Here is a 10051-nt window from a genome sequence, read left to right as displayed (position 1 = left end):
CATCTAGTCTCAAACTAAGCAAAACTTGCCTTATGTGTACTAGACGTCTGATAAGTCATATATTTCTAAATACATACATAATATAGATAAATTCAACACACAAGTATTTTACCTGGGCGGGAATCGAACCCTACGAAATCCGGTATAGCAGTCAGGGTCACTAACTACTAGACCAAAAGACCAGTCTAAACTATGTATGAGATACAGTCTCGTGACAGTGTGGGACAATCCCACAGACAGCGGTGCCTCAGCAATAGGGTTTCATTTTTGCCCTCAGGGCAAGACCCTAAAAATAATGTAAACTGTTTGTTCTTCGTAAAACTAGTCTTAACATAGTACAAACGTATGTATAAAGACATAATAAATTATCGACACATTTACTTAGATCAAAGTGACAGATAAATTGAAGTTCATTGTAACACGTTCATTTAATTTCTGTCATTAAACATTCAATCCATTACCTGCCACGTACCTACTTATTTTATCACACATAAACATCACGACAAAATTGCTGTCATTAGGAAACTTTTACCTGTTTTACGTTATATTTACTTAACTTGATTGATTAAATATATTATATAAAAAATATATATTTAGTATACGATATAAATAATATTATTAGTGGACAGTTTTGTTACGCCCCTCTTAAAAACTAACCTCATTTGATAAAAAAGTAGGTTTCTGGAAGTGGCAAGTAGATGCAATACGAATTAGTGTAAAAAACATAACTGATTAAATTAGCGAATTATATGAAGACCCCTTTTGGAGCCCATAGACTGCGAAATATTGGCAGTATAATTCTTTTTTACGTTTCGTTTGCGGTCATGATAAACAAAACCTCTTAGCATAAGATGAACAGTGGACTGAACAACATTTTTTTTTTTCCGGAAAGGCGTTTAAACAATTTTATATGCTTTGAAACAGTTTTTCAGATATACTGCTAGCGAAGTGACGCAGGTTTGATTCCCGAGTGGGGCAAGTATTTGTGTGATTCACGAATGCTTTTTCCGAGTCTGGGTGTCTCTGTCTCTGTATGACAAACTGAGGCGTTTATACACATTGAAAAATATGAATAATGATAAGACCTGTGACAGTTATAATTGTGGCTTCAATCCATATTTGTTTCATGGCATAAGTAGGTCATAACAACCATACATTATCTGTCATTGCTCAAGTAAACCTGAACTTTAAGAGGTTATCGGAAAGTAGAACATTGCTTGACCCTGCCATTTATTTACGTAAAAAGAGGTTAATTGTGAATCTTTGCACTTAATTTCAAAAGAAAAAGATTTACTTTTGGGTAACATTTATTTTGGGTGACAATGAGAACATAAAGCTTAATTATCGTTTATGTAGAGTTCTCAAACCAAATGAAGATTATGAAATATCTAAATATGAAGAACACTAGAATTAATGATTTGATTATTTGTTGTGCGATATATTTTAATGAAATTTAAATAAATACAAAGAAATTTACCAATTGAATGTAAACAATTATTCACTTTAGTGATAAAACATGTTAAATAGCTTACAAAACTTTTAAATCCTTATCATTAATTTTCAATATCAGTTATTGTCATCTTAGCATGCAATACATTTATCATAAGCACGTCTGATAAAACAAAGCTTCTTTGATATCGATAACAATTACTAAAACATCATCAAATCAAAAACTACGTGTCAAAAGCCAAAAAGATGTAGCCAAACTCACAAGATAAAAAATGCCTCCTTTATCTTTCAAATCGATCTCAAAGTTACTCAATACTACAATGAATTGATATCGATGATGATTGCAATCCTGCGGTTATGTCAGAAAAGTCACGTCCGTATATAAATTAACAATGAGATAAAAAAATAAAAGAGTTTGGAAATCACTGACATCAGCGATCCTTCAGCGTCTTATTATTATGAACTATCAAAAGTGTTGACAAGGGATATAGAAAGAGCCGTTGGGCACTATCATATACATTACATATATATAACAGCCCCCAGGGTTTTGACTAAACTTATCCTTAAAAGGTTAAGTTTATGCAAGGGATTTACGGATTTTAGGTGCGGAAATGTCGGAAGAACTAGCAGCAACTTCTGTAAGCTCTTCAGCTTTTTCCGTATTACATTTGAAAGCTTGTCTATTTAAGAGGCGATGACAAATGCCCGATTTTATAAACTTACAAAATAGTACAAGAATATATATTACAATAATAACAGATATAATTATTGTTACATAGGAATAATATTCACCATATAAAACAATATGTGGTTTTTCAATTAATTTGTCAAGGTTATTGACAATGCGGCTGGTTTCCAAATTTCGTCGTGACGTTATAGAATCAAGGTTAATATTAGTAAGATTTAAAACGGGAATTTGAGGCTTAAGTTTCGATAATGTTTCTGAATTACAACAAGAGTCATTTACTAGATTAAAGTTAATTTTAATTGTTTGGACTTTAATTGTTTTGTAATATTTGGGTATTAACCTTGAGTCTTTATAAAAGGCTATACAATACGGAGGTAAGTTTATCATGCCTGTGCCTGATATGATAACTTCAGTATTGGAAGCTTTACAGTCTATGGACAATTTGGAAGGGTTTGTAATAACATATAACCATGTATTGTTAGACAACGTTTGCCAAATATCTAGTTGGCCTTGAATGAATTGGGTCTTACAATTACTAGGCACAGATTTTAATGCTTTTGAGATTATATCCGATTCGCAGATCGGAGTCCTGGCACACGAGTAAGTATCTAGGTTGTCACATATATAGTACTGGTTATTTATTGTCTTACAGCTACTTAGATTATCTAATTTACTATAATATGATCTATCTCTGTTAATAGCTAGATATTTAGTAGAGGGAATGATCATAGTATAAGTATCATGGGTTACAGAAACTGGATAAGGTATGTTATGATATAAATCATAGCTCCTGGAATTTACTAAAGGTATTTTTAAGGCAAATACAACTTTGTTATTATTATAATAACTCGCAATTTCTGAAACATTCATTAAAGTGTGTATATTTTCTAAATTAAACTTAAAGGAAATTGATGATTATCAGCTAAAAACCTATAATTATTAACAAGCTCTGTAAATAGCTGTTTTGGACTTATAATAGAAGGATACAAAATATTTAATTTACTAAACATAATAGCGTTTACAGTGTCTTCTAGTTTAAAAGATAAAGTTAGGAGACTACTTTCTAATAAATTTAACATTCCATTGAATTTAGTTTTTAATATTAATTTATCAGCTAACAAGGTCAAGTTCTTTTGGAATAAAGCTATGTCATCAATAGCATCATTTAATCTCTGCTCGTTGACACTAATTTTATTTACTGAGTCTTCTATTGAAGAGAGTGTTGAAGTAGTTACTAATATATTTTGTTTGACTAATTCGGATAATTTAGATTGATCTTTCTCTATTAATTGAATAGCGTTACTATAATTTATTGCGTCGTCTTCGTTCATAGTACCAAATAGATTTTTGAATAGGGTGCCAATACCCCCAAACCAGGCTGAACGTTTAGACCTTGATTCAATTAAGTGAGAAATAGAATCGTAATCTCGAATAATGTCGTTGTATCTTATTGATAACGGCTGGTGCAAATTAAGACACTCGATATCGGTATACAGAGCAGTCTGCTTACATAGGAACTTAGAAGTGCCTATCACACCGTTAAGATTCTTAATATGCGGTTGAATAAATGAAATATCTATTGGAATTAGTACGCTAAGGAAACCGTCTATCATTTTTAATGACCCAATGGGGTCAAAATATATGCCGGAAGCATTCGTGGAACTTGTGATGAACATTGCTTTTGCGGAAGACAGAGAACTGTAAAGGAATAATTAAGAGTTAAACTAAGACTAACTAAACTTAAATATTACGTTAAGTTAAAACAAGCTTAAAGTGATTATGACACGGTGTCACGGCGATGAGCTAATTTTATTTCATCAAAATGATGGGACACGTGTCGTCTATTTATTAATAGCGTTACACTATTTCTACCATTAACCTTAATAATTTTATAAGGGCCTTTCCAGACCGGAGATAGAGCCTTACGCATACGGAGGTGATTTTTAAGGTACACATAGTCACCAGCATGGTAACTTACAGGTCTTGTGCGGGCATCGTAATAGGCTTTGGAAGACTCTTTCGACTTCTTTATAAATTCGACGGCTTTATCACGCGTGCATTTAAGGCGATGTTGAAGCATCTTAATATAGTCCGGATACGAGGCATTCGTGTTAGGTTCATATATGGAATTAGGAAGGATTGGTTTATGACCGAAAATCAACTCGTAGGGAGTGAAATTTGTTGTTGAATGTATAGATGTATTATAGGCGAGCATAGCAGTATATACATATTTTGGCCAATTGTCTTGGTTTTCAGATATGTAAGATTTAAGGTACTCTTTTAAGGTGGAATGGCTTCTTTCCAGAGCGCCTTGTGTCTGTGGATGGTATGGAGATGACCACAGCTGTTTAATCTTTAGAAATTTGCAGGTTTCTTTAAATAGCTCTGCTGTAAAATTTGTGCTTTGATCAGTAAGGATAGTTTTTGGTATGCCAAACAAAGAAATAAAGTGAATCAGGCAGTCGCTGGTTTCTTCGGCGGTAGTACTTCGAATTGGATATGCTATTGAATATTTAGTTAGGTCGTCCTGAAGTGTTAGAATATATTTAATTTTGGCTGTGCCGGATTCAGGAAGAGGACCAACTATATCAAGAGACATTCTTTCAAAGGGGGCAGTGGAGGTGCTAGTTATCTGCATGGGTGCACGGTTAATTTTCCTAAGAGCTTTGTTGGTCTGACAAGAATTACACTTTTTTACATAATCTTCTATTTCCGTCCTCATATTCTTCCAAAAATACTGCTCTCGAATTTTATTAAACATTCTATTTGCACCAAGGTGCCCAGCGACAGGAATATCATGATTCTCACGGAGAATTTTCTGAACTTCAGAAGGACTAGGATAATATATTTTATTGCGATACACTTGAATTTGAATTGATGTATTGTGAAAGAGGTGAGCTAGCATATTATAAATTTTAATATATGTATGTTTATCAAATGGATTTTTGAAGTCAGTAATACTTATTTTATGAATAGCCTCGTTAAGAGACATTAGGTGATTACGTAGATTCTTTAAGGATTCGAAGATATCACTATAGGTACAATTGTCAAAGTGGTGTACTTTAATAAATAGGAAATAGTAGGTTTTATCAGCGACCAATAATGGTTTATAGGAATGTAGGGTTCTCTCTGAATTCATAAACGACTCGGAATCTGGCGAATTTGATAAGATTTCTTGGACGTAGGGAATAGATTCGTCTAGATCAAGCGATGTAGGTATTACTAAGACGTTATTCTGAGTTTTTAGTAGGCTATCGTTGAACTCGGAAATCACTGTGTCATACGTTACAGTCCGAGGAACTTTCAGGAATTTTGAGTAAGTATCAGGTGAATTTAAAGGCAGAGACTGCGTTCCGGGAACTTGGTTAGCGGAAGGCTGTAATTCATTTTCCCTTTCTATGTTTGGATTTTCGTTTAAAACTTCTGGAGAGGGACTCAGGATTTCGTCAGGAATTAGAGGATCTGGTAAATTCATAGGACTTGGAATATTTAAAGGACTGAAGTCACCTACTTCTGCATTGAAAGGGCTAATGTCTAATGGACCTAAATCTATAAGCTCAGTATCAGGATCTGCAGGATATGCAGGGTTGACAGGATAACGAGAAAGAGCATCAGCTGCTGAATTTAGCTTACCTTTTCGGTAGACTATTTCGTATTCAAATTCTTGAAGTTGGAGACGCCAACGTTGCAATTTACTGCTCGGGTCAGTGTGGTTGAAAAGCCATTTTAAAGGACGATGGTCAGTTATGATCATAAATTTACGACCAAACAGGTACGGTCTAAAGGTTTTGCAGCCCCATACTATAGCCAATAATTCCTTTTCAGTTGTGCTATAGTTGATTTCGCATTTGTTCAAGGTTCTAGACGCATAGGCTACGGGATGGTCTTTGCCAACTGGCCCTTGAGACAGGATAGCAGAGATTGCATAGTTACTTGCATCACAAGTAAGGTTAAAGGATTTTGTGAAATCGGGATAAATAAGGACTGGAGCGCTAGTCAGCTTATCTTTAAGCGTTTCAAAAGCTAACTGTTGTTCATTTGTCCAAACAAATGATACATTTTTCTTAAGAAGAGAGGAGAGTGGCTTCGATAATTTTGAAAATTCAGGGATAAAACGTCTGTAGTAAGATATAAGACCTAAAAATGATTTTATATCTTTCGGACACTTTGGAACTGGGAATTCTTGAACAGATTTAACTTTATTTGGATCAGGTTTTAGGCCATTTTCTGTTATAATGTGTCCTAGATAGCCGACTTCTTTTCTTAAGAATTCACATTTATCTGGTTGCAATTTCAAGTTAAAACTACGAAGTTTTTGAAAAACTGCTGTCAAATTTTGAATATGACTATTTAAATCATGTGAATAAACGACAATATCGTCTAGATAAACAAAACATCTTTCGCCTTGAAGGCCTGTTAAGACATTATTCATTAGACGTTGGAAGGTCGCTGGCGCGTTTTTTAAACCAAAGGGCATTCGAGTGAATTCGAAATGTCCTTGGGGAACACTGAACGCGGTTTTACAAGCGTCTTGTGGAGACATTTTTATTTGGTGAAATCCGGAAGCAAGGTCTAGAGTAGAGAAGTATTTAGAGTTACCTAATTGATCTAATATTTCAACAATGTTAGGAATAGGATAGATTTCACCAATTGTGATGTCATTTAACTTTCTATAGTCAATGACTATACGCCACTTCTTTTCACCAGAAGCGTCGATCTTTTTGGGAACAATCCATATTGGAGAAGACCACGGAGATAAGGAAGGTTTAATAATATTCTGACCTATCATTTTCTTTATTTGGGAGTTGACTTCTTGCTTATGTATTTCCGGGAAGCGATAAGATTTAACGTTAATGGGCTGATCAGAAGATGTGCGGATTTCATGTTGAATACTGTCAGTTGAGCTAAGTGGATCATTAGGTAAGTGAAATATATCGGAATAATTCGAGCACACGTCATAGAGGGCTTCGCTTTCTTCTGTATTTAGATGTGAAACGCGGAGAAGGTTAAGGACTTCGTTAGTTCTGTCGAGAACTGTTTGGTAAGTATTATGTACTTGACAAGTTTCATAGTTGATCGGGTGTAAGGTAAGTTGCAGATTAGAGTTTAGAGAGACAGGGTCTTCAGAAGTATTAAGAACTGTTAGGTTAATTCGATTGTTCCTTTTGACTTTAGCTAAGCAATTCGCAATAAATAACGTATCACTTATATGTTGGTCAAGAATGAGACCTTCTTTTAATTCAGGGTTACTTACTGAACATTCTACAGTGATTTCAGAACGAGGTGGTATTTGATAAATTGGGTCTGTGAAATTTAGTTTAATTTTATTTATTCCTAGGTTAAGAATATGACGATTGTAATCAATAGAACACTGATAATGGGTAAGTAAATTATTTCCTATGATACCATCGTAGGGGAAATCAATTGGTTCTACTACGTGAAATGGGTAAGATATAGATTCTTTGCCGAATATAAGGTTCATATCGAAATTACCAAGGGTAAGTACAGCATTTTCTTTACTATCTATGCCTTTTAATTTAATTATGTTTTCATTGAGTTTCAGGTCGGAGTATGATTGAATAGAGGTCTTTTGGAGAAGGCAGATCGAAGATCCAGTGTCTACGAGTAAAATAAGTGGTTTCTCAGAAACGGATGTTTGAATGCAGACATGAGGTAAGGATATATTTCGATTATACGATATTTCATATATTTTATTTTCTTCCAGGAAATTGTCAGTAAAGCAGTTTTGGGCTTTTACTTGGGGCTGGTTACCCGTGAGATTCTTGGATTTAGGAGAATGGACACTTGCTTGGGGCTGGTTACCCGTGTGGTCCTTGGATTTAGTAGAATGGACACTTGCTTGGGGCTGGTTACCCGTGTGGTCCTTGGATTTAGGAGAATGGACACTTGCTTGGGGCTGGTTACCCGTGTGGTCCTTGGATTTAGTAGAATGGACACTTGCTTGGGGCTGGTTACCCGTGTGGTCCTTGGATTTAGAAGAATGGACACTCGCTTGGGGCTGGTTACCCGTGTGGTCCTTGGATTTAGTAGAATGGACACTTGCTTGGGGCTGGTTACCCGTGTGGTCCTTGGATTTAGGTAAATTGGTGCCGTTGACATGGAAGGATTTTGTGAGAGGTCGTATTTTGGGCCTCACGAGGCACCTCCGTGAGCCCACTATTCGTTTAAATCGTGGGTTTCGTCATATTGGGTATCATTTGTGCTCGTGGATGGTTGTGGTTCCGGATTATAATAGTCATCTTCACTGGTTACACAATTAACACGAGCAGGTTTATAGTTCTCCTGATAAGGTTGCTTTTGATATTTGGGAGATGGATTAGCCTTGAACCGATTATTGTTGTACTCGCGTTTTCTACATGTTTCAATGGTATGACCTTGATTTTTACAATACCTACAGAATAGATTTTTATTATCTCGGTCATATTGTTTAGCCATTTGCGGCTTAGAATTGACATCATGGTTTGAAGGACGAGAAGGATATTGTGGTTTAAATGCAATACGATGTAATGTTGAACTTTGAGGATTACGCTTATTATACGAATTTAGGATCTTCTCCTCTGAGACGGCAAAATTGATTGCATCGTTGAGAGTGGATGGGTTTCTACTGCGGACTAGATTAGAAATTTCGGGCTTAAGGCCAATTAAAAACGTGTGGAGTGCTAAGTCTTCCATAGCCGCTATACGACCAACTAATTCGCTTTTCTTTTTATTGGATAATGTTACTTCTGTTAAGAGCTTCGAAAGGCAAGTTTCGAGGCGTAATGCGAATTGGTTAACCGGTTCATTTAGTTGTTGGCATTCCCGTAATTCAGTCATAAGATGGGCATAGTGTTTTCTTTCACCGAACTGTGTCTTAAGGAAACTATTTAATTGGTCCCAAGAGTCGAATTCTTTAATGGAGCAAGCTACTTCGGCTTTGCCTTCTAATTGTGATAATATATATTTAAATAATATTGGTTTTTGGGTATCAGAAGCTAAATCAATTGCGTTGTCACAATTAGTTAGAAATGAATTCAATTTTTCACGTGTGCCATCGAATGTTTTTATAAATTTAAATAGAGTTCCAATTTGAATATTTTCATTTTTTTCTAGTTTAAGAGACATTTTATTAAACAAATTTTATAACGCGTCCACTAAAGATGTAGTTCGGTGTAATAGGCGGCAACTGTAATGTGAGGTTTAGATAAGAGCGAGTGCGGTATCGAATGTCTTGATAGTGATAATTCCGAGTAATGGTTAACAATAACAGTGAGACATTTAGAATATAAAGTTTGCAAACAAAAAATAAATTAGAATTAGTAACGCGCACAAGAAAATAAACCTTTATGTTTAGTTCACTGGGTTTACGCACTTTCACGCACTTGTTTTCGAATTGTTAGAGATGAGTTGCACTTTCGCTGGGAAATATAATGTTTTCAAGACTTACAGGAACACGTAGAAAATGTACTGGAACATGACCATTTCTTTGGTCTGTTGAAGTTGAAGAGGCTTTCCCTCTCAGGAATCAGGCACGAAACAGGAACACAATCACAATACCCACGGGAAAAGTTATTCAGATTTTAGGATGTCCGAAAATAGATATGAATATTGAATTATTATTATTTTATTTGAGTTCGAGTTAATTTTGGCACTTCGACACTTTTATGCTTTAAAATAGTTTAGAATACGAGTCCAGAAGGAGACGTCCCAGGGATACCTTCACCATCGGTATCCCACCGCTGCCACCAAATTGTTATGAGGATTCCCGAATTTCGGTTTTTAAAAAAAACAAAGAAATAAAACTTAGATGAATATTGAAGGACACTTTAATTACTTTAGGACTCGGTAAATAGGGCAAGTGTCACGCGCGGATGATGGAATCGAACTGTCGCAAAAGAGCGTCTTATTATTATG

The 10051-nt window shown here is 35.2% G+C and overlaps 1 pseudogene; it reads right to left on the bottom strand.

Moving 5' to 3' along the window:
* Positions 1 to 1582: 1582 nt before the first annotated feature.
* On the bottom strand, positions 1583 to 3838 carry LOC113507060 (annotated as a pseudogene).
* Positions 3839 to 10051: the final 6213 nt, after the last annotated feature.

The sequence above is a fragment of the Trichoplusia ni genome, unplaced genomic scaffold (genome assembly GCF_003590095.1).
Source record: "Trichoplusia ni isolate ovarian cell line Hi5 unplaced genomic scaffold, tn1 tig00000465, whole genome shotgun sequence".
Lineage (NCBI taxonomy): Eukaryota > Metazoa > Arthropoda > Insecta > Lepidoptera > Noctuidae > Trichoplusia > Trichoplusia ni.
Note: the sequence above shows the minus strand (reverse complement) of the source record. Positions and strands in the feature narration are given on the sequence as shown.